This window comes from Oryctolagus cuniculus, chromosome 9, assembly GCF_051225735.1.
Source record: "Oryctolagus cuniculus isolate XC-2025 breed Fujian yellow rabbit chromosome 9, ASM5122573v1, whole genome shotgun sequence".
Lineage (NCBI taxonomy): Eukaryota > Metazoa > Chordata > Mammalia > Lagomorpha > Leporidae > Oryctolagus > Oryctolagus cuniculus.
In genome coordinates this window covers 12873629-12898900 of record NC_142875.1, presented here as the reverse complement: position 1 = coordinate 12898900, position 25272 = coordinate 12873629, and the positions used below count along the sequence as shown (strand labels likewise).

The following is a 25272-nucleotide window of genomic DNA, read 5'->3' as shown; positions in this document are numbered from 1 at the left end:
CCCCACATTTTCAATTCTGGTTTTAGCGTTCACCATGTGAAACAATCGAGCACTTTAAAGGGGCTTGTGTTTCCACGGGAGCCCTCTGAGACACACCCCATGAAATGGGCGCTTGATAAAATGCATGGCATCATATATCCATAAATTATTCTGTGGGGTTCAGGCCCTGCCCTGCCCCCAAAGGACAGGGTACACCATCTTAGGACCACACCGACCAGTGTGTTCCCCTGAGAAGCCTCCGCCTTGCGGACGGATGTCCACCGGCCGCTCAAGGACCTGAAGCTTCAGACGCAAACTCACACTCAGGTCTCTGACCGCACCTGCAGACAGAAATCCCCGACGAACGCCGTGAGAATGTTCTGAGCGAGGGCTTTGGTTCTACTCTTCGTGTCCTGGGAAGAACTGCGCATGCACGGGCTTGGACAAGGACGAGGATGTCTGCATGCAATCTGGGAAGAGGAGCCACGTGCTGCAGACCAAGGCTCGCTGCCTTCGCCGTCGCTGTAAACATGTCTTGCTCCTCACCCCATTTCCGCGACTCCAGTAGACTTGAAGGCAGCACACCTCTATCCCAGCAGCATTCATTTTTTATGATTCTTTAACATCATAGGACCACGGTTCTCAGGACCAAGTCTCCCCTGTCGTTGATGGCTGCAAGCATCCATTAAGCTCCACTGGATGCACAGCATCTCACGTCAGCTTGAGAGAATTTCTGTCTGTGCATCACGTGGCCAGGCTTGTCCATGGTGTGCTTTGATGGTTTCTCCTCTGTGTCCATCCTGGGCCCTGTGTGTGCTGGTCTTGCCACTCGGTTCACTTTTGCATTCAGGAGGTATCATGCGTGACTCAGTGCCTGTGTTACAGTTTAACGAGCTGCAAAGTCAGTGCCTATAGATTCTGCATCTCTCAAAGGGGGAGTTTTGATTCATAGACAGGTTGCCCATGGCGGCTGCCCCGGGGCTTGGCCTACTTTGGACGTAGGTTGTAATCACAGTAATTAGCACTGAATTTTCAAGTCCTGCTCTCCGTCTTGACCCAGCAGCATTTAGCCAGAGTGCACGCAGCTGGATCAGTGGCAGGAACCGAAGGGCCCGGTCGTGGGGCTGCTCCTGGCAGCCTCTGGTGGGCACTGTGCCTAGGACATTCCTGGGACTGCATCCGGGACAGGGAAGGTGGTGCAGAGTCCTGCGGCACCTGCTGATGGGGACCGTGTTCAAGATCATCCTGGAGACAGATCGCTGTGCACACTTATGCCTGAAATTCATTATTATCAAGGAGTTCGTTTCTCTCCTTGCTTAGGCCAGTTTTGTGTTCTTCTAAAGGTGCCTTGTGAACAGCATACCCTTTCTCTTCCATAAAGAAAGTGCCAGAAGCTAGTGGGAAAAAAACCTGTCAGATGTGAGGCAGATACTTCGGTGACATAGCTGAGGCAATTCATTACCTGGAAGTTTGGTGGTGGTGGAGACCTGGGACCAGACCCAGATACGCCCCAGGCACTACTCTGTCATGCACTTGCTCTCCCAGGCCCAGGAACGTGTCAGGTCAGTTGGCCACTGAAGGCAGGGGGTGAGGTATGGTCAGGGGATGTGCAGCCCTTGAACCCACGCCAGGAAGATGGATGGTCTGTGTGGGTATTGGGAGACTGCTGAATAACGAATAGACTTCAAGTTATAGGAAACATCTGATTCCCAACAGAAAGCTGTTTGAGCAACCCAGTGTCTCTAACAATATGATTAATCTGCTGGAAAAAGAGAGGTAGGCAGATAAAATTTTTTTAAAAAGTTTGGTTTTCCTGGGGCCTGAGCTGTAGCGCAATGGATTAAGCTGCCGCCTGCAGCACTGGCATCCCGTATGGGCACTGGTTTGAGTCCTGGCTGCTCTACTTCCAATCCAGCTTCCTGCTAACATACCTGGGAAAGCAGTGGAAGATGGCCCAAGTGTTTGGGCGATTGCATCCATGTGGGAGATCTGGTTGAAGCTCCTGGCTCCTGGCTTCAGCCTGGTCCAGTCCTAGCTGTTACAGTCATTTGGGGAGTGAACCAGTGGATGGAAGATCGATCGATCGATCTCTCTCTGCCTCTGTCTCTCTGTAACTCTGCCTTTCGAGTGAATAAAATATCTTTTTTTTTTTTTTCAAGGTTTGGTTTTCCTAGAGATAGAAATAGAGTGGAACCGTTGGACCACCTGGCACAAGTAGTTCGTGGAAGGTTAAATTGTTGGCTGGGAACCTTTATGGTGCTGCAGTGGCGCTGCAATGACTTAGCTTGCAACACTGTGGAAAATGAGAACTATGGAAAATGTGTTTAATGAGCTGTTGGGAACCTCACTGGCCTCCCCCTTTAGGGGTTGAATATTCACGCGAAATTGGACTTCATGTTTCCACACACAGGACTTCTCAGGCGCCTGTCATGTCTGCCGCTCGTCTCTACCTGGAGATGTGTTGTCCAGGCTCGGGACAAGGGTGGGGCCTCCCCCGGTCTTCTGTTTCTAGATTGCACCTGATGCTCCAGGTCCCCTGGACTCATTCTGGAAAAGCCACTCATTCTCCTAGAGCTTGCTGAGCACCCACTTAGCGTTTTTTCCCTGAACCACAGTGCCGGCCCATCTTTATTTTATTTTAAAATATTTGTTTATTTTAAAGATAGAGGCAGTGATCTTCCATCCCTGGATCCGCTCCCCAGATGGCTGCAGCAGTTTGGGCTAGGCAAGGCCAAAGCCAGGAACCAGAAACTCCACTGGGTCTCCCAGGTAGATGGCAGGGACCCAAGTACTTAGGCCCTCATCTGCCGCCTCCCAGGGTGCACATTAGCAAGAAGCAGAAGCAGAGTAGCCAGGACTCCAATCAAGCATCCAATATGGAAGCTGCGGCCTAACCCACTGTGCCACAGTGCTGGCTCCTGCATATTGTTATTTTTAAAAATTTATTTATTTTTTGAAAGTCAGAGTTACGGAGAGAAAGAGAGAGCGAGAGAGGGAGGGGGGAGAGAGAGAGGGAGAGAGAAAGAGAGTCTTCCATCCACTGGTTCATTCTCCAAATGGCCTCAATGACTGGGGCTAGGCCAGACTAAAGCCAGGAGCTCCATCCGGGTCTCCCACGTGGGTGCAGGAGCCCAAGCACCTGGGCCGTCTTCTGCTTTCCAAGGCCATAGCAGGGAGCTGGATGGGAAGTGGGGCAGCTGGGACAGGATTCGGTGCCCTCATGGGATGCTGGTGTCACAGGCGGCTGCTTTACCCACTACACCACAGTGCCAGCCCCAAGGTGCTGTGTTTTAACTAAAAAAGTAGTTCAGCCAAGCCTCAAAACCACAGAATTATGCCTGTCCCCAGCCTCTTGTCACAGATGGCCCTTCATTCTTTTAAAAACACGACAGAAAACACTGAGATACTCCAGTTAAACCTAAAAGCCTCAATACTTCCTTTAAAAAAATGTCACAAGTGGCTTTAGCGATCAATGCCAAACTTTCACAAAATACTTCTCCCATCTTGCATTTATCAGTAAAACTGTGGAATCAGACACACCAAAAACGTATTTATTTCCTTAAGAAGTTTGTGTTTCTAGAAAGCCTCTTTCTGTGACAGGGGTCCCCTAGGACTCTTGCTGTTGAAGACTCAGGCGCTGTCCTCACTTCCTTTCTTGAGCGTGGGGGAGGGGGCTCAGCTGGGGGCAGGGACTGTGATTTGTTTTCCCTTTTCCCCTTTCTTTCCTGCTCTGTTTATTTCATGTTGTAGCTGGGGGTTGTGGGTATTTTTCTCTCTGCGCCCTCCCTTGCTTTGCAGTTGGCTCTGGAAGAAGGCAGTGGCCTTTTTGTTTTGGTCTAGTTTTTTCTTTCTTTTTCCTTTGCATGTTTCTCCTTTTCCATGGAGAAATTGTTGCTGATCAAATTTAAAACACTACGGTGTTGAGGAACCCTGCAGGGCCATTTTAACTCTTCAGCCCCGTAAAGGGCCTCCAGCAATAACTACCTGAATTGCTTTTAATTACACAATAGAGCTGCATCATTTTACTCCAGATGTTTTTTGATTGATGCTGCAAGCCAATTGTAAGCGCGGATGATGGGATTAAGTGCTTCTTGAAGTGACTCTAGCTTCGTGTGGGAACAAAGGGAAAGAGGAGAACACTTAGTCCCTTTTTGCCGGAGCTGCCTCTTTCTTCGCTTGGGCATAAAGCAATACAATTAACAAACATTATCCCCAGAGGTAAATTGAAATGTACATGCAGACAAGAACTGCTCTTGACTGCAATTAGACGTATATGATCCAAGGTATTCTGGCCATTCACGAGGGCTAATTGTTTGAGAAACAAGCCCAGAACAAATGATTAAAATATAGGTGCCGTAATCAGGATTATTGCCACGTGTGATAAAACGCAGCTGCACCACGAGCTGCCTTGGAAGGTAGCTCTGATTCCATGAGTGGACGCTGCTCTGTAGCAAACTCCTGGTGTTTGCTCAAGCCCTGGTGGTGTTTACAACAAACACCTCTGTCTTTGTTTCTCAATGAATGGAAATCACTACGCTATACTGATACCCGGACACTTTCCCGTGCCTTTGGGTGGTTTTTATCGGCTACCGTTATTGCTGGCAACCAGCCCATCCTGAATTCTTGGGTTTTGCCTCCTTTGCTCCTGTCCGGGAGCATCACTTCCAAGTATCCCCCTGTGGTTTGTTTTTAAGAAGTCAGTCATGAAATCCACACCTTGGTTGGAGAGGAACGTCCTGTTAGGTACTCTGGTGTTGGGAGCTTGTGTCACAGTCACAGAAACCTGACAAGAGTGACCAAGTGGACATAAACTACCTGGGACCTGAGGTTCCCATGGCTGAAGGGTTCAGGTTTGGAATCTGTCCGCGCCTGCCAGACAGGAGCTAAGCCCTCTAGGACTGGCACACATGGAGGACGCCTAACCAAGTGGGCCAAAGGAGTAAAGACTGTTCAGTTTCCCTAGGGATGTGTACAACGATGTGGCAATAACAAGGCAGTGAGAGACTTGGGAGGCACCCAGGGGAAGAAAGAGACTCCATGCAACGGAAGACTGGAACTCGGGCAGCCGCGAGGAGCTGCCGGAAAATGTGCCAGGCTCGTGGCAGTTGAAATCCAAGTGAGGTATGTCCCCAGTGGATGCGCCAGGCCTCTGGGGTTGTAGCAGGGGGGTTCCATTCCTCTGCCTGCCTCTCTGCCACCAGAGCTAGAGCAGGGACCATTTGGAGATTGTCCATTTGGTGCCATGAAAACCTGTCACAACTTTTCAACCTCAAGGGGTCTGTCCTTGTCGCCTACCTCTTAGCATATCATTAGCAGGTTCTGAAGGAGGACACATGAACATCAGGGTTGGTCTGGAGAGAATTCAAGATTAAATTCACTTTCAGAATCAGGCACTACATTCTGGAAGACCTGGTGATGTAGGCCACTGGATGACCTGTTCTATGTTACCTGTCACTGTCACAGAAAACCACAAGTTAAGTCACAAATAAATGGTAACCTAGATTTTTATAGACATACAGCTTGGGGAAAGACTTCACCTCTTTTTTTTTTTTTTTTTTTTTTTTTTTAAGAATTATTTTATTTATTTGAAATAGGAGTTAGAGAGAAGTAGAGCCAGAGAGAGAGGTCTTGCATTCTGCTGGTTCACTCTCCAAATGACCGCAACAGCCAGAGCTGAGCTGATCCGAAGCCAGGAGCCAGGAGCTTCTTCCAGGTCTCCCACGTGGATCCAGGGGCCCAAGGACTTGGGTCATCTTCTACTGCTTTCCCAGGCGATAGCAGAGAGCTGGACTGGAAGAGGAGCAGCCAGGACTCGAACTGGCACCCATGGGATGCCGGCGCTGCAGGCTGGGGCTTTAACCCACTGTGCCACAGCGCCAGCCCCAAGACTTCACCTCTTAATTTTAAGTTTTAATCCCTTTATATTTACAATAAAAATATTACTTTGTGATTTTGAGCAGTTCACTATACTGAAAACTTAAGTAACATATTTGGTAACAGTGGATTTTGGAGCGAACTAAAGATAAAGTGCAAAGAAGCTGTTACTCACTTTGAGTTGGTGCACCGCTAGGTAAGGTGCCAGATCAAGAAAAAAATCTTCAGCTCCCTTAAAATTCGAGAAAGTTCTCGGATGAATTGCCTTATTTAAATAGCTACTTTAAGGAATTGGTACTTACAGCATATTAAATGTACTTTAGAAAAAACAGTACTAGAAAAAGCCTTCCTGATCACATCCATATGTTTAGTTTTAATTTTCATCACACTTAGCTCTGAATAATTAAGAAGGAAAAAACAATCTTAGTCGCATTGTGGGTCCCACCCAATCAAAGCCACACACACGTGGTTCGTGATCACAGCTTGGGTTCACAGCTTTCGTGTGTGTGGTATGGGCCTGGCAATTAGACTTGTGTTTTTTCCTAAAAATTATTCAGTGCTAGAGAGAGATCAATATTAAACCCTTCTAAAACCTACAAATCAGAATAATCAAGGGACTGAGTGTGACGAACAAAATATCAAAATTCTAAGCTGTGTCGCATTTTGGCCTCATTTCACCGAGATTGACAGTTGAAAGGAATTTTTGAGAATCAAGGAAGAAAACAGAGATTCCATTAACACAGATCATTTTCATGTCAGTTACCAAAAAAAAAAAAAAAAGTGGGTGGAACTATTCTCTCGAAATTGCAGAACCATTTTCTGGAGGAAGAAATAATTCTCCCGTGATTACTTTCATATCAAAGAACACAGGCACGGGGAGATGAATTAATTTGACGCGTTGAGCAGCCTTTGAGCTGTTGAAACTCTGAGAAGCGCCCATGGTTACGTCTGTCAGGGTGACAGTCTCCTAGCGTGACCTTTAAGAAAGGGTTACGGAGAAATACGACTTTCTATTCACATTTGCTCCGTGACCGCTCGCTCAAGCTCTGAACAGGCCAGGAAATTATCAGCTCAACTTTAAATATGTGGGATTTGGGGTACAGAATCACAGAGCACTTGCAGACTCTCGGTGCACAGTTCAGTGGGTGTGTCTGGCGTGCTCTCCGCGGCCGGCTCAATACGTGAGCCCCTAAATTCTGTCTTTTCAGCAGGCAGCTTCAGAATCAGATCCTAGGAACGCCAGCACGGAGCAGCCTCACACCCCAGGTTTGCTCCGAATGTCCACCGTGGGGAGGCAGAAGAACAAGCTGCTGCTTTCGTGTTAATGCAGAATGCAGAATTTCGGGCTCCGAGATGGCAGAGGGCAGGGAAGCTGCTGCGTCCTTTGGGCTGGCGGTAGGGTTTGCCACCCACTCCCCTTGAGACGCTCGGCAGGCTGTTGGGACGCTGGGCTCGCTCTCTGGTCTCTGCCGGCCAGTGCTGAGCAGGCTGGGCGACACCTCCGGTTAACTATTAACCACCGACAGCCTTTGACTCCTTTGTGTCTCTGGGAGCCCGGCTGGGAGCAGCCTGGAGGGAGCAGGGATGCTAATCGCATTGTTACTCAGTGTGCTCAGTGAAGGGGTGCGGGTTTCCCTCTTGACCTCGGTGTCACCCAGGGGGAGAAAAGTCCCTCCAGTTGTCCCTTCAGAGAAAACCTCTGCTCCTCCTTCTCTCGCCAAAAGCGGAGCAAGGGATTAGGGCAAGTGCCCACTCGCAGGCGCGCGTCCATTGTGGTCCCTTCTTCAACACAAAGCAGGCACTAGGCAGAGAACACAAAGCACTCTCGGCCCCTCACCCTAACCCTAACCTCCTCTCCCCTCCTGTCCCGCCCCCGTCCCCTCCCTCTCCCTCTCCTGTCCCTCCTGGTCCTTTCTCTTGCGCTCCCCTCATCTGGTCTCAGGTGCCCTCTCCCTGCCCCGCCTGCCTTCTGCAGCTCTGAGGTCCTGCCTTCATCTTCCTCCTGGGGAAGTGGCCGTGTGGCCCTAGGAGGTGCCCGGGGCCGGAAGGCGCTCTGAAAGCTGCCGCGACCACGTTTGTTAAAGAGGGGTATAACCCACACCGTGAGGAGGCGTGGGCCTTGGTTTGGTGCAGAAGCTGCCCTCTAATTTGAGGTCCGTTTGTGGTCCCCAAAGTTGGGTGGGCACCGGCCCCTCTCCCCAGCTGCGCGCCTCCCCTGGACAGCGAGGGTTCTGCATTCCGGGTGCGGTTGGACAGACAGCTTCTCACCCACAGCCATCACTCGGCAAGGGCCTGAGGTGGATTCGATACTTGCTGATTGCACCGTCGGTCTTGGATCTGATCAATGCATTGTTGGTTGTGAAATCGTGGCATGGACGTGATGAGGCAAACAAATTCGGTGATTTTTTTTTTTAATGAGAAAATATACATTAGATTTGCTGGTGAGCCCTTTTTAGGTTTGTGCTGTGGCACTGAGAGCACACTCATTATTGTGCAGCTGTCACCACCCGCCACCTCTAGAACACTCCCATCTCGCAAAACCAAGACCCTGTCCCCATTACACAGGATCCCTTCCCGGCTCCCCGCGGCGGCCCTGCCCACTTGCTGTCACAGTGAATCCCACCCTGCCTGGGACATGCATGTAAATGGGAATCCCGCACTACCTTTCCTCTCTGGCTGGCTTACCTCACCAGACAGAGTGGAGAGCTTTCAACTTTGCTTGCAGCTGTTTGCTTTCTCATTGATGCTCCTGGGGTCACTGGGAGGGACTCGCTTTGCCCCTCGATGTCAGGATGGATCCGGGAAGCAGTGCTCTGCCCTGAACCCGTGTGGCGCGCACTTTACACAGGGGACAAGATTAAGGATTGTGCTTTGCCTTGACCCCTGCCTGGTCTGTCCTTTACCTGCTGTCCAGCAAGAGGAGGCCAGGAGGGAGGGCCCTTGCCTGTAGCCCTGCTCCATAAGCAGAGCCCCACAGTGGTGAAGAGGCTAGACCACAAGCTGCTGGCCCATGTGTGGTTGCTTTGGACACAAGACCACTTTCTTTTTATTTATTTATTTACCCACACGACAAAGTGCTTGGTAACTGCCTCTTGAGAAAGTTTGCCCTGAAAACATCTTGGTTTTTCTGAGGCCAGCACGCACCTGTTTGTCTCTGCAACACTCGCCGATCTCACAGACAGCCCGTGCTGCCGGTGGGAGGACCAGAGCTGGTCTTTTGCACGCGTGTCCTTGGAAAGCTCCCTGCTTCTCTGTGCACTGTTGCCATAGTAACTGTAGCACGGGGAAGGAATCTCGCGGGGAACTTGGGAGCTTAGCAAAGTGAGAACATAAGTAGGCTGCAATTATTACTGATGCTGGTGTAAGTACCTAGTTATTAATAGTCATCAGCATGGTTGAAACTGGCAGGTGAATTTTGCTGCCGCGTGACAGGCAGGCAGGGATGGGCGAACGGGCCCTGATCCTCACTCAGTGCTGCAGATTTCTCTGTAGCCGCCAAAATTTCTAGGTGAGCTTGGGCCCGTGGGCCAAACAACACAGCACTCTTTCCTACCATGTAGCCGAGGCAGGGACTGCGACTGCACAGTTCAGCTCCCTCAGAGGATGCAGACAGCCCTAAAGGAGACTCCATTGTGGATGTGGGCAGACATCTCTGCAGGATGTTTTTGTTTTCAACCTTTATTAGCTCTTAGAGTCAAAATCTCCTTAAAGGCGCTTATAGGACGATAGAATTTATGTGTGGTATCCAAAATGAAAATTTACTGATCTGTTTCATTTAAGTAAAGTCTCCCCCCCCCGAAAAAAGATTTTATTATTTATTTATTTATTTGAAATGCAGAGTAACAGAGAGGGGGAGGCAGGCAGAGCTCTTCCATCTACTCGCAAATGGCCAGGTCTGAACCAGTCCAAAGCCAGGAGCCAAGAACTCTGTCAGGGTCTCCCATGTGAGTGGCAGGGGCCCAAGCACTTGGGCCGTCCTCTGCTCCTTTCCCAGGTGCATCGGCAGGGAGCTGGATCGGAAGTGGAGGTGCCAGGACTGAAATCAGTGCTCCTATGTGGGATGTGGGGTTACAAATGGTGGCTCAATCTGCAGTACCACAATGCCAGCCCCTATATATTTTTTTTTTTTTTGACAGGCAGAGTGGACAGAGAGATGGAGACAGAGAGAAAGGTCTTCCTTTTGCCGTTGGTTCACTCTCCAATGGCCGCTGTGGCCAGCGCATCGCGCTGATCCAAAGCCAGGAGCCAGGTGCTTCTCCTGGTCTCCCATGGGGTGCAGGGCCCAAGCACTTGGGCCATCCTCCACTGCACTCCCGGGTCACAGCAGAGAGCTGGCCTGGAAGAGGGGCAACCGAGACAGAATCCGGTGCCCCGACTGGGACTAGAACCCGGTGTGCCGGTGCCGCAGGTGGAGGATTAGCCTAGTGAGCCGCAGCGCCGGCCCAGCCCCTATATTCTTATACCTGAGAATAAACTAGAGCTTAAAAAGTGTACTGGAAATTGTGGAGGCATATACAAGCTGACTCTCTGGTTACTGTGGTTCACACTTCCTGGAGAAGGGGCAGCGTAGTCCCCTAGGAGGGCCTGCAGGGACCCGTCCACACCACCTCTGCGTGGCTATATTTTCCTCACTGCCTGGGGGACACAGCCCCTCCCGGTGCCGCCTGATGCAGTCCAGCAGTCATGTCTTGCGTCTTGCAGGGACTCCTGTTCTCTGTGTTCTCCTCCTGGAGTCTGTGCCTGTTGCCAGAGTGAGATCTGAGGTTGGAAGCAGTATCTCATGCCAGTGCCTGCCAAGCACATCCCAGTAGATTCTCCCTTCCCCAGGTCACCAACACATTTGGAAAAGCCTGTGAGATGTTCTGAAAAATACAATTGCTGTTTCTAAAAAAAATACAGCTGCTATACTCTAAGCATTTCCCTCAAATAAAAACATGTTGGGTCCTAGGCCAGTAGTGAGTGGGCCTAGCACATGTGAGAGTGAACCCAGGAAGGCTCTTCTCGTTCCGGGAGTCGCTGAGGGCTCCCAGAGCACGCCAGCCTGAGCTGGGCTCCTTCTGGAGTTTTGATGGCTTTTCAGCAGATGAGAGGCTGGTCGGGTGCTGGCTAACTTGGAAGCCTGTGGGTACCGCCTTCAAGTCAGCAGTGGTTCCCTTCAAGCCTACTTTTTAGAGGGCTTTTATTCTAAGAGGTTTTGTCAGCTATATTCTCTGCATCTATTGAGATGATCATGTGGATTTTGTGAAAGGTATAAATTTGAGTCAGATTGGCTGCAGCTAAAGGAAATGTGACTGTAGAAAACACACAGTTGGTAAGGTTAGGTGGTGGACTCCAGTTGGAGCAGTTAGCCGATGCAACTGCTCTGTTACCTGAGCTCCTGGGTTGTGAGAAGGCACTAAGTCAAGGGGAAAGCTGAATCTTTCTCCCCTTGGAATGTCGCATTGCACTGAAGACAAATAGTTTTTTAAAAAGTGGAGGATGTGGAAGGAGGAAAGAGCCAATTGAAGCAAGGAGTGATGTGGCAGAAGTGGGCTCTGTCAACAGGAAATCCACATTAGACCATGCTGGGCTAAGTTTTTAGGAGTCGAACGTTGACATCTACATAGACGTCCTTTATGTGCTGTGTTGAAAAGGTAGACAGTGTAATTCAGATGTACCAGAAACACGAAGATACTCCAAAAAATTCACAGAAAAGGGAGCTAAAAGTGTGTTTGTTGGGGCTGATGCTGTGATATAGTGGGTTAAGCATCTGCCTGCAGTGCCAGCATCCCATATAGGCACCAGTTCGAGTCTTGGATGCTCTACTTCCAATCCAGCTCCCTGCTGATGGCCTGGGAAGGCAGTAGAAGATGGCCCAAAAGATTTGGCCCCTGCACCCACATGGGACGACCCAGAGGAAGCTCCTGGCTCCTGGCTTTGGATCAGCGCAGCTCCGGCCATTCTGGCCATCTCGGGAGTGAACCAGAAGATGCAAGACCTCCCTCTCAATCTCTCTCTCTCTCTCTCTCACAGTCTCTCAGTCTCTCAGTAACTATGCCTCTCAAGTAAATAAGTAAATCTCTTTTTTTGTAAAGGTGTGTTTGTTTTGGTGCAAAACATTTTTGAAATCCATGCCAAGGTAGGAAGCTTCAAAAAGTTCATGGAAATGCATAACAGACTAAAACTGTGCATGAATTTCAAGACTTTTTGCACCAAAACAAAATTATCTTTTAATTTCATTTTCCAGGGACTTTTTGAGTTATACCTCTGATATACCTTCATTTCCTACAACTTACCTCATTTTGGTCTCAAATTCCCATATTGCTGGCACTGCAAAGCGGCAGCTTTACCCTCTGTGCCATAGCACTGGCCCTGGGACTGACTTATGTCACTAAGCATCCATTTTGTTGTAAAAAACAGGACTTTATTCTCTTATGGCTGAGTAGTATTCCATAATTTATATATACCACATTTTCTTTATACAGTCATTAGTTGGTGGACATCTTGACTTATTCCATTTCTTTGCTATTGTGAATTGAGCTATAATAAACATGGGGACACAAATAACTCTTTAATATGCTGATTTTTGTTTGGGTAAATTCCCAGGAATGGGATAGCAAGGTCATATTGTAGATCTATTTTCAGATCTCTGAGGAATCTCCATACTCTGTTCTGTAATGGTTGTACTAGTTTACATTCCCACAAGCAGTGGATTAGGGTAGCTTTTCCCTACATCCTCACCAACATTTATTTGTTGATTTTTGGATGATAGCCAATCTAACTGGGGTGAGGTGATACATTATAGTGGTTTTTATTTGCATTTCCCTGATGGCTGGTGAACCTGAGCATTTTTTTCTGTATCTGTTGACCATTTGTATTTCATACTTTGAAAATTGCCTGTTCATGTCCTTTGCCCGTTTCTTAATAGAATTATTTGTTTTGTTGTTGTGGAGTTTCTTGAGCTCTTTATAGATCCTGACTATTAATCTTTTATGAGTTGCATAGTTTGCCAATATTTTCTCCTATTCTGTTGGTTCCCTCTTCACTCTGTTGAATATTTTTTAGTAGTGCAGAAGCTTCTTAGCTTGATGTAATTCCATTTGTCTGTTTTTGTCTTTTATTGCCTGTGCTTTTGAGGTCTTTTCCAAGAAGTGTTTGCTACGGCAATGTCTTGCAGAGTTTCCCTGATGTTTTCCTCTAATAATTTGATAGTATTAGGTCATAGATGCAGATCCTTGATCCATTTTGAGTTGATTTTTGTACAGGTGTAAGGTAGGGGCCTTGGTTCATTTTTCTGACCGTGTAGATCCAATTTTCCCAGCACCATTTGTTGAAGAAACTACCCTTTCTCCAAGGATTGATTTCAGCATGTTTGCCAAAGATTAGTTGGTTATAGATGCATGGATTAGTTTCTGGGGTTTCTATTCTGTTCCATTGGTCTACTTGTTTATTTTTATGTAAAATAGTACCTGCTGTTTTGATTATACTTCCCTTGAGTATGCCTTGAAATCTGGCATTGTGATACCTTCTGCTTTGTTTTTGTTGTATAAAATTGCTTTAGCTATTCAGGATCTGTTGTTCTGTATGTTCCATATGATTTTTAGCATTTTTTTTTCTAGATCTGAGAAGAATATAGTTGGTATTTTGATTGGGATTGCATTGACTTTTTTTTTTTTTTTTTGACAGAGTGGACAGTGAGAGAGAGGAGACAGAGAGAAAGGTCTTCCTTTGCCGTTGGTTCACCCTCCAATGGCCACCGCGGCCGGCGCACCGCGCTGATCTGAAGGCAGGAGCCAGGTGCTTCTCCTGGTCTCCCATGGGGTGCAGGGCCCAAGCACCTGGGCCATCCTCCACTGCACTGCCTGGCCACAGCAGAGAGCTGGCCTGGAAGAGGGGCAACCGGGACAGAATCTGGCGCCCTGACCGGGACTAGAACCCTGTGTGCTGGCGCTGCAAGGCAGAGGATTAGCCTAGTGAGCCACACTGCCGGCTGCATTGAATCTGTAAATTGCTTTTGATAGTATGGGCATTTTGATGAAAATAATTCTTCCAATCCACAAACATAGAATGTTTTTCTATTTTTGGTGTCTTCTAATTCTTTCTTTAATGTTTTGTAATTTTCATTGTAAAGATCTTTCACATCTTGATTACATTTATTCCAGTGTATTTAAGTTTTTTTTTTTTTTTTCGTAGCTATTGTGAATGGGGCTGATCTTGTAAGTTCTTTCTTTGCTGTGGCATTGTCTATATTTATAGAAAGGCTATTAATTTTTGTGTGTTGAGTTTATATCCTCAACTTTGCCAAACTCTCTTCCCATAGTCTCTTAGTGGAGTCTTTTGGTTCCTCAAAAATAGAATCTGTATATGTAAACAGCAATAAGTTGACTTGCTTCTTTGTAATTTGTATCCCTTTGATTTCTTTTTCTTGCCTAATGGCTCTGGATAAAACTTCCAGGATTTTACTGAATAGCTATGTTGAAAATTGGCATCCTTGTCTGGTTCCAGATCTTTGTGGGAATGCTTTCATGTTTTCCCCATTCAATAAGATGCTGGCTATGGGTTTGTCATATATTGCCTTGATTATCTTGAGTAATGTTCCTTCTGTGCCCAATTTGCTTAAAATTTTCGTCATGAAAGGAGGTTGTATTTTATCAAATGCTTTCTCTGCATCTATTGAGATAATCATATATTTTTAAGATTTATTTATTCATTTGAAAGGAAGAGTTACAGAGAGAAGGAGAGACCTACACAAAGAGGGAGAAAGAGAATATCTATCTATATCTATATCTATATCTATATCTATATCTATATCTATATCTATATCTATCTATCTATCTATATATATAAAGAGATTGAGAGATCTTCCATCTGCTGGCTTAAACCCCAAATGGCAATAACTGCCAGGCCAGAGCCAGGCCAGAGCCAGGAGCCAGGAGCTTCTTCTGGGTCTCTCATGTGGATGCAGGGGCCCAAATATTTGGTCCATATTCCACTGCTTTACCAGGCACATTAACAGGGAGCTGAATTGGAACTGGAACATCTAGGACTCAAACCGGCACCCATATGGGATGCTGGCACTGCAGGCTTTACCCACTATGCCACAACAATGGCCCTGAAGAGGTGTTTTTTTTTTTTTAAATTAAGCAAAATTGATACAGCATTGGTTAAATCCCTTCTCCCCCTCAAAAAAAGAGAGAGAAGACCCAAATCAATAAAATCATAGTTGATAAAGGGGATATAACAATGAAAACCACTGAAATAAAAAGAATAATCAGGAATTACTACAAACAGTTATATGCCAACAAATTGGAAAATCTAGGCATCGGCAATGTGGTGTAGCAGGTTAAGCTACTGCCTACAGTGCTGGCATCCCATATGGGCGCTGGTTCGAGTCCTGGCTCCTCCACTTCTGATCCAGATCTCTGCTATGGCCCGGGAAAGTAGTACAAGATGGCCCAAGTCCTTGGTTCCCAGAACCCATGTGGGAAGACTCAGAGGAGGCTCCTGGCTCCTGGCTCCTGGCTTTGGATCGGCGCAGCTCTGGCTGTTGTGGTATATTAGGGAGTGAACCAGCAGATGGAAGAGCCCTCTGTCTCTCTCTGCCTCTCCTCTCTCTCTGTAACTCTGACTTTCAAATAAATAAATCTTAAAAAAAAAAAAAAACAAATTGGAAAATCTGGAAGAAATGGATAGAATTCTGGACACATACAACCTACCAAAATTGAGTCATAAAGACAGAAAATCGTAATAGACCAATAACCTAGACAGAGATTGAATCAGTAATAAAGACCTCCTGACAAATAAAAGCCGAGTGACCAAATTCACCGCTGAATTCTACCAAACTTTTAAAGAACTAATTCCAGTTCTTCTCATACTATTCAGAACAATTCAAAGGGAGGGAATCCTCTCACATTTTTTCTATGAGACTAGAATCAAATTTCAAAATTTAATTTCAAAACCAGGAAAAGATACAACAAAGAAAGAGAACTATAGACCAATGTCATTGATGAACACAGATTCAGAAATCCTCAACAAAATACTAGCTAATCACATCCAACAATCCATCAGAATGATCATTCTCCTGGACCACGTGGGGTTTTTCCCTGGTATGCAGGGATGTTTCAACATACACAGATCAATAAATGAGATGCAGCACATTAAAAACTCAAGAATAGAAACCATGTGATCCGGGCTGGCACTGTGGCTCTTAGGGTTAAAGCCCCAGTCTGCAAGCAGAGCGGCCTGGATTTGAACCAGCACTCTGATACAGGATGCTGCTACTGCAGATGGTGGCTTCACCTGCTGCACCCCAAGGCCAGCCCCAGATCTGCTGTTCTAACAAGCTTCCCCATGAGAACAGACTGTCCTAGGAGAGATGGGCAGCAGCAACCAGTTGCTTTTAAATAACAAGGATCTAGAGAGCTTTAATAAATGCTGGCGCCTGGGCTCTGCTCCCAATACAGTTCATTTAATTGCACATGGTAGGGTACAGCCCAGAAATTGACAATTTTTTAAAGCTCCCCAGGTGATTGTTCTCACAAATCCCAGGTTGAGAATCCCTGTTGTGCTAGGGACTAGCTATGCCTCGAATTAAAGAAATGTTTAATTAATGGCATCAGGAAGAGGAGGAAAGGGACAGGACAGAAAGGAGGCCAGGAGGGCCCCCCTCTGGGATATGGTATCTAAAAAAAGGTCCCTTTGTAGACAGAACTCACCATAAGGCTAACAGATTTTTTTCATCTCATCTTAAGTCCCTGCTTTACATATTGTTTGAATACATTTGCATGTTGACTATCAAGAGGCCCTAACTCCAAGTATGTAAGACAAAATAAGTTCAATCCTGTCACCTGCTGCAATCATATTTGTAAGTGATAGTCAGTGAACAGCTCAAGTACAGAACAAATTTAGGAACAGCCGGGGCTGGGGGAAAGAGGGCTTACTAGCAGGAAGGGAGGAGGGAGGCTCCGGGAAGTACCCCCCGCCTCTTCCTGTGGAACCGTGACTTCTGCCACCTGCCCAGTGACGGCCTCTCCCGCCCCGAGTCTGCAGCAGCATGTGGGCCCCATCGCCTTGCACCTTTCTTCTTTCCATTGTTCCAGTTGTGCAGCCTTTGATCTTCCCTTCCCCTCAAGCCTTCTGTGTGCCAGCTTTGCACCTGCCTGACCCCATTTCGCAGGTCGTTCTCCCTGGGCCTCATGCCATTTTTTTCTCTGGTGCTGCCTCCCCACTGTGCTTATCACAGGGCAGCTTGAGGCCAGCCACTGCATATAATTGTGCAGGATCTGCCGTGGGCAGGGTGACCAGTGCCCTGCAGCCCAGCCCCAAAGCTACAGGTCATGCTGTAGCAGGAGCAGGGCTCCCTCTGTCCACCGCTCTCCTCTGGCCTTTGCTAATTTGCACAAGGGTATTATCAGGTGCACTGGTGGAGGCCATGCAGTGCACCCACTGGGTGCTTACTAAGTGCTCATGGAATGAACAAATGAAGTAAGTGCAATGAGACTGCAAAGAGGCTTCAGAGTCATGTAAGGGAAAAGTGAAGTCCTGAACTAGAGTGTAATATGCCATGGGAAGGCAGGAATGGACAGGGAAAGGAAGGGGGTGTGTGTCAGGGATTGCGTGAAAGATTCCTGGATGGGCCAAGCAGGGAGTGAAAGTGACCTCCTGCTGCAGTTGGCCACTGACAGCTGCTAATCTAGTTGAGGAAACCAGACTCCAAATTCCTAGTGCTGGACTATACAGACCAACGCACGTGGGTGACAGGAGACAGGTAACAGAAGTACCTATAACTACATGCTCCTTTCCTAAACAATTAACTTTATTTGATGGGCAGAGAGACAGAGATCTGCCATCTGCTGGTTCACTCCCCAAATACCTACAACAGCCAGGGCTGGGCCAGGCTGAAACCAAAAGCCAGGAACTCAATCCAGGTCTCCCATGTCAGTGGGAGAGGCTCAAGTATTTGAGCCATCACCTGCTGCCTCCCAGTGTGCACGTTAGCAAGAAACTGGGTGAGAAGCAGAGCCAGGACTCAAACCCAGCGCTCCGATATGGGCTGCAGCGTCCCGAGCAGTGTCTGCTGCACCACGTGTCTGCTCCCACACCTTGCTTAGTCTTTTTTTTTTTTTTTTTAATATGGAACGCTTCACGAATTTGCGTGTGATCCTTGCGCAGGGGCCATGCTAATCTTCTCTGTATCGTTCCAATTTCAGTATATGTGCTGCCGAAGCGAGCGCCTTGCTTAGTCTTCAGAGTGAACCTTCACCTGCATGGGGGTGCGTTTCACCTGTGAGAGGCAGGTGTGGTGTTGCTTCTCTCCTCTCCTCACTGCCAGTCGAAACACTGAGTTGCACTATATACCATTACCATTTTGTAGGTAAAAATCAGCAGTTTCATATAGTTCAGCCGAATGCTTTCTAGTGTTTTATGCTGCCTCTTGAGACCTTTGAAATGCTTTCACTGGTTGGTTTTCAGCCAATTTTAAAGAAAAAAAAGGGAGTAATGTTCTTTCCAGTAAAGAGAAAAATAGAAAAAAGGTCTACAGGAGCAGAAATGTCTTAATCCTGAGTCCTGTGGTATAGAGGCATTCCCAGTGACGTTGTGATGTTTTCCTTCAATTTTGTGTGTGTGTGTGTGTGTGTGTGTGTTTCTTAAAGAATCAAGGCAGTGTTCTATAAAATGCAGTTTGCAAGGTTAAGCCACCACCTGAGACACAAACATCTCACATTAGAGTGCTGGTTCAAGTCCCAGCCACTCCACTTCCGATTTACCTCCCTGCTAATGTACCTGGGAAGGCGGTCGAATATGGCTCACATGCTTGGGTCCCTGCCACCTATGTGAGAGACCTGAAGGAAGCTCCTGGCTCCTGGCCCAGCCTTGCATGTTGTGGTCATTTGGGGAGTGAACCAGCGGATGGAAGATCTCCATCTCTCCCCCTCCCTCCTCTCTCTGTATCTCTACCTTTCAAAAAAACAACAAAAAAGATAATTATGACTGTCTTCATTAAATATGGAATATCTATAAAATTTCAGCTTTATTGAGACATAATTGATAAATAATTGTATACAATGGTACTTCAAAAAGTTTGTGGAAAAATGGAATTTTTTGGTAAAGATTTATTTATTTATTTATTTATTTATTTAAAAGGCAGAGTTACAGAGAGAGGGGGGTAGAGATAGAGGGAGAGAGTGAGAAAGAGATATTCTATCCTCTGGTTCACTCCTCATGTGACCACAACCACCAGCGCTGGGCCAGGCCCAAGCCAGGAGCCAGGAGCTGCTTCTGGGTCTCCCATGTGGTGCAGGGGCACACGCACTTGGGTCATCTGCTGCTGCTCTTCCCAGGCTATTAGCAGGGAGCTGGATCAGAAGTATAGTAGCTGAGACTCCAACAGGTGCCCATGTGGGACACCGGTGCTATAGGCATCGATTTAACCTACTGTGCCACAACAGTGGCCCCATTGCAGCGTCTGACACAGTTTCTTGGGATGTCAGCATCCCATACTGGAGTGCCTGGTTTGAGTCCCATGTTCTCCACATCTCAGCTAGCATCCTGCTGATGCAGTCCCTGTGAGGCAACAAACAACAGTGCACGTAGCTGGGTCCCTGCCACTCACCTGTGAAACTGGTTGGAGTTCTGAGCCTCTGGCTTTGACCTGGCCCACCTCTGGCCACTGCTGTTGTGGGCGTTTGGAGAGAACAAATAGATGGAAGATCTCTTTCTGTGTGTGTGTGTGTGTGTGTGTGTGTTCTGTCTGTCTTCCTTTCAAATAAAATGAAAATGTGTGTGCCAAGATTATTTCAAATCTCTCTTGGACAACTTTAAGTTTATAATACATTATTATCAACTGTAGTCGCCATGCTGTACATCAGGTCCTCATTTTGAAACTGCACTTTGTACTCTTTGACCAGCATTTCCCCATATCTTCTGTATCTTCTCCCCTCCAATCTCTAATAATCACCCTTTTTCTATTATTATTATTATTATTATTACTAGAAAGTAAGAATGATAGAGACAGAAACAGAGCCAGTTCACTTCTCAAATGCATACAACAGCTGGGGCTGGGCCGGGCTGAAGCCTCCAGGAGCCTGGAACTCCATCCAGGTCTCCCACATATGGGACAGGGACCAAGTACTTGGGCCGTCATCTACGCCTCCCAGGTGTATCAACAGGCAGCTGGATCAGCAGCGCCGAGCAGGGACTGGAGCCAGCACTCTGATAGTGGGTGCTGGCATCCCAAGGGAAAGCCCAGCCCCTGCATCCCAGCTCCAGCTCTGTGACCTTTCTACTCTGTTCCTAGGAATTCCACTTTTTAGATTCCACATATGAGTGAGAGTATGAACTACTTGTCCTTCTGTGCAGGCTGTTTGACTTAGCATAGTATTCCCCAAGGTCATTCATGTTCTTTTTAAACTTATTATTGCATCCAACTTAGTGGATATGAGGTGGTGCCTTGCATTCGTTTTGATTTGTGCTTCTGAAATGACGGGTGATGTCGAGCACCATTTTGTGGGTTTACGGACCATTTGTGTGTCTGCTCTGAAGAAATGTTTACTCAGCTTCTTTGCCCATTTTTGAATCAAGTTGTTTGTTTTCTTTTTGTTGAATTTTAGGAGCTCTCTCTGTATTCTGGCTATTAATCCCTCATCAGATGTAGACTGGTGAATATTTTCTCCCATTCTTTGGGTTGCGTTTTAAATTCTGTTGATAGTGTCTTCTGATGCATAAATTCATTTTTTTTTTGACAGGCAGAGTGGACAGTGAGAGAGAGAGAGACAGAAAGGTCTTCCTTCCGTTGGTTCACTCTCCAGTGGCCGCTGCGGCCAGTACACTGCAACCAGCACACCACGCTGATCCGAAGGCAGGAGCCAGGTGCTTCTCCTGGTCTCCCATGGGGTGCAGGGCCCAAGCACTTGGGCCATCCTCCACTGCACTCCCGGGCCATAGCAGAGAGCTGGCCTGGAAGAGGGGCAACCGGGACAGAATCCGGTGCCCCATCTGGGACTAGAACCAGCAGTGCCAGCGCCACAGGCGGAGGATTAGCCTATTGAGCTGCGGCACCGGTGCATAAATTCATTTTTAAAATTAAATCCAATTTATTTTTTGTTTTGTTATCTATGCCTTTCATGTCATATCCAAGAAATCATTGCTACATCCCATAGGACACTCTTACCTTATGGTTTTTTCCAAGAATTTTTTTAAAGATTTATTTATTTATTTGAAAGGGGCAGAATTATACAGAGAGGCAGAGGCAGAGGGATGTCTTTTTCTTTTTTTAAAAAAGATTTATTTATTTATTTGAAAAACAGAGCTACAGAGAGAGAGAGAGAGAGAGAGAGAGAAAGAGAGAGAGAGATCTTTGATCTGCTGGGTCACTCCCCAGATGGCTCTAACAGTGAGAGCTGGGCTGATCTGAAGCCAGGAGCTTCTTCCAGGTCTCCTGCTTGGGTACAGGGGCCAAGCACTTGGGCCTTCTTCCACTGCTTTCCTAGGCCATACCAGAGAGGAGGATTGCAAGTAGAGCAGCCGGGACTAAAACAGGCATCCATATGGGACGCCAGCACTGCAGGCGGCAGCTTTACCTATTATGCCACAGTGCCAGCCCCTGAGAGTTTTATAAGTTTTAGTTTTATATATGTATTTATTTTTGTATTTTTATTTATTTGAGGGACAGAGTTATAGATAAGCAGAGGTAGAGACAGAGAGAGAGGTCTTCCATCCGCTGGTTCACTCCTCAGATGGCCAGAGCTGGGCCGATCTGAAGCCAGGAGCCAGGAGCTTCTTCTGGGTCCCCCACTCAGGTGCAGGGGCCCAAGCACTTGGGCCATCTTCCATTGCTTTCCCAGGCCATTAGCAGAGAACTGTATCTGAAGTGGAGCAGCTGGGACTTGAACCAGCGCATATATGGGATGCTAGCGCCAAAGGCAGAGGCTTAACCCACTACACCACAGTGCTGGCCCTAAGTTTTAGTTTTTGTACTTAGTTCTTTGGTCTACATTTTGTATATGGTGTTAGGTAAGCATCCAACTTCTTTCTTTAATATGTTTATATCCAGTTTTCCCAGCACCATTTGTTGAAAGAAAAAAAAATGAGCTTTCATCCTTGAATAGTCTTGGCACTCTTGTCAAAAGATTTCTGATAGAGCCTGGCATTGTGGTGCAGTTGTTTAAGCTACCACCTGCAACACCAGTATACCATATCAAAGAGCTGGTTGGGGTCCTGGTTGCTCCATTTCTCTCTCTCTCTCTCTGTCTTTTATATTTATTTCTTTATTTGAAAGAGTTACACAGAGAGAGAAGGAAGGCAGAGAGAATGAGAGAGGTCTTCCATCTGCTGGTTCACTTCCCAGTTGGCCCCAGTGGCCAGAGCTGAGCCGATGTAAAGCCAGGGCCAGGAACTTCCTCCAGGTCTTGCCACACAAGTGCAGAGGCCCAAGGACTTGGGCCATCTTCTACTGCTTTCCCGGGCCATGCAGTGAGCTGGATTGGAAATGGAGCAGCCGGGACTCGAACTGGCACCCGTATGGGAAGTCGGCACTGCAGGCGGCAGCATTACCCACTACGCCACAATGCTGACCCCAGTTGCTCCATTTCTAATACAGCTTCCTACTAACATACCTGGGAAAGCAGTGGAAGGTGGCCCAAGTGCTTGTGTCCCTGCCACTCATGCAGGAGGCCAGGATGGAGTTCTTGGCCTCTGACTTTGGCCTAGCCCATACCTGGCTGTTGCAGGCATTTGGGGAATGAACCAGTAACTGCAAGACTGATCTCTCTCTCTCTCTCTCCCTTCTCTGCTTTCCCTGTCATTCTGTAATTAAAAAAACAAAAACTGAATTTTAAAAAATAAATCTTTTTAAAAAGTCATTTGACAGAGTATGTCAAGGGTCATTCCTGGGCTCTCTTGTGTTGGTCTGTATGCCAGAAACACACTGATCCCTAGAGTGTCATAGTCCATTTTTAAATCAGGAAGTATGGGTCTTCCCTTTTTGTTCTTCATTCTCAAGATTATTTTGACTGTTTAGTGTCAGTTGAGATTCCATAATAATTTTGGGTGGATTTTTCTGTTTTTCAAAAATAAAAATAAAAAATCACTGGGATGTTGTTGGGAACACTGACATTGAAGGTGCAGCTCGTACTGGGTAATGCTGGCATCTTAACAGCATGAAGTCTCTCGATTCTTAAAAAAGGGATATACTTCCACTTATTTATGTGTTCTTTCGTTTCTTTCAGCAAGCTTTGTTGTTTTTAGTATTATATAAATCTTTTACCTGGTTGAATTGATTCCTGAGTTTTCTATTTTTTGATCCTTTTGTACATGGAATTATTTTTAGCACTCTCTTTGGCAGCACATATACTAAAACTGGAACAACACAGAGAAAATTAGCGTGGTCCCTCTGCAAGGATGACATGGAAATTATTTTTATAATTTTCTTTCTAGATTGTCTTTATTAGTATTTGGAAATGCAGCAGATTTTTTTTTTCCGACAGGCAGAGTGGACAGTGAGAGAGAGAGAGACAGAGAAAGGTCTTCCTTTGCCGTTGGTTCACCCTCCAATGGCCGCTGCGGCCGGCACACCGCGCTGATCCGAAGGCAGGAGCCAGGTGCTTCTCCTGGTCTCCCATGGGGTGCAGGGCCCACGGACCTGGGCCATCCTCTACTGCACTCCTGGGCCACAGCAGAGAGCTGGCCTGGAAGAGGGGCAACCGGGACAGAATCCGGCGCCCCGACCGGGGCTAGAACCTGGTGTGCCGGCGCCGCAAGGCGGAGGATTAGCCTAGTAAGCCACGGCGCTGGCCATAAATGCAGCAGATTTATGTTGATTTTGTATCTCCTACTTTGCTGACACCATTCATTAATTCTAACAGGTATGGGAATTTTTTTGGTAGAATCTTTAGGATTCCGGCATCTAAGATCCCAGCATCTGTGAGCAGAGATAGTGCTATTCCTCCCTTGCCTGCTTGAACACCTTCTGCTTATTTTTCTTACCTAGTGGCAGTGGCTGGACCTTCTAGTTCAGTGTCAAATGGAAGTAGTGAAAGTAGGTGTCCTTGTCTTGTTATTAATCTGAGAGGAAAAGATTTCAGTGTCTCCCTATGCTTGTAATGTTTGTTGTAGGTTTTTCCATATATGGCTTTATCGTGTTGAGGTAGTTTATTGAGTGCTTTATCACTGAAAAAGTGTGGAACTCTGTCAAGTTTCTGCACTAGTTGATATGTTTGGGCGTTCCTCTCCTTTGTTCTTGCATTACACTGATCCGTTTCCATGAGCAGAACTGGCCTTATATTCCAGGGACAAGTCCTACTTGGTCATTGTGTTCAATCGTTTGAATATGCTGCTGAATTCAGTTTGCAAATATTTTGTGAGGAATTTTGCATCACTGGTCATGAGGGACATTGGCCTATGGTTTATGTTTCTTGTAGTATCTGTCAATGAAAAATAATGACACAAATTTCAGGCTTTCTTGAAGTAGCTGGCTGTAATAAATTTTACATTAAATAAAATGTTTTGTAAGATGTGCATTTTTGAAATCCATCTGTATATCATCACCATACCTCAAATAGTACAATCTTGTGGAAAAATAGAACTGAGTCTCAAGTATGAGTTCATCAGCATTGGCTATGAGGAGTGGCAGGGGTCCCACAAAACTTACTAGGTTCCCACAAAAAGTAGTGTTTTTTTTTTAAGTAAGTGAAAAGGTACACTAATCACAGTGAGATATTAAAACTATGCAAAAGCTTATGACAAGAGCCTCGGGTGATTACTGACGTCATAAATAAGCGTGTTAATTGTTAAATCAACAACAGGAATCACTGTGCACTTGCTCCCCATGTAGGACCTCTGTCCTTAATGAGTTGTACTATGAGAATTAACAGTAAAACTAGTCTTCAAACAGTACTTCATACTTTGTGTGTCTGTGTGGGTGCAAACTGTTGAAATCTTCACTTAGTGTAGAGTTGATCTTCTGTATATAAAGATAATTAAAAATGAATCTTAATGAAGAATGGGATGGGAGAGGGAGTAGGAGATGGGATAGTTTGCTGGTGGGAGGGTGGGTATGGGGGGAAGAACCACTATAATCCAAAAGTTGTACTTTTGAAATTTATATTTATTAAATAAAAGTTTTCTATTAAAAACATGCAAAATATTTGATGGTGTTAATTTAGGGTGACTATTGATGTCATGAAAAGTACAGATAACATTTTTAAAGAGATTTATTTATTTGAAAGGCAGAGAGAGAAGGGGGATAAGAGAGAAAGGGAGAGATCTTCCATCTGCTGGTTCACTCCTCAAAGGATCACAGCAGCAGGGCAAGGCCAGGCTGAAGCCGGGAGCCAGGAACTCCATCCGGGTCTCCCACATGGGTGGCAGAGTCCAGGAACTTGGGTCAGCTGCTGCTGCCTTCCCCAAGCACATTAGCAGAAGGCTGGATCAGAAGCAGGGCTG

The 25272-nt window shown here is 46.6% G+C and overlaps 1 protein-coding gene and 2 non-coding genes across 10 annotated transcripts in view; 2 read left to right on the top strand and 1 right to left on the bottom strand.

Moving 5' to 3' along the window:
- The window catches only part of CLYBL (citramalyl-CoA lyase), a 243625-nt gene that overhangs the window by 107034 nt on the left and 111319 nt on the right, over nt 1-25272 (top strand). The gene's annotated exons all lie outside the window — the stretch shown is intronic.
- On the bottom strand, nt 17959-18065 carry LOC127492196 (U6 spliceosomal RNA). Its single transcript, XR_007921356.1, has one exon. It is a non-coding gene; the product is annotated as a U6 spliceosomal RNA (small nuclear RNA).
- Nucleotides 23158-23260, top strand: LOC149124509 (U6 spliceosomal RNA). Its single transcript, XR_016213808.1, has one exon. It is a non-coding gene; the product is annotated as a U6 spliceosomal RNA (small nuclear RNA).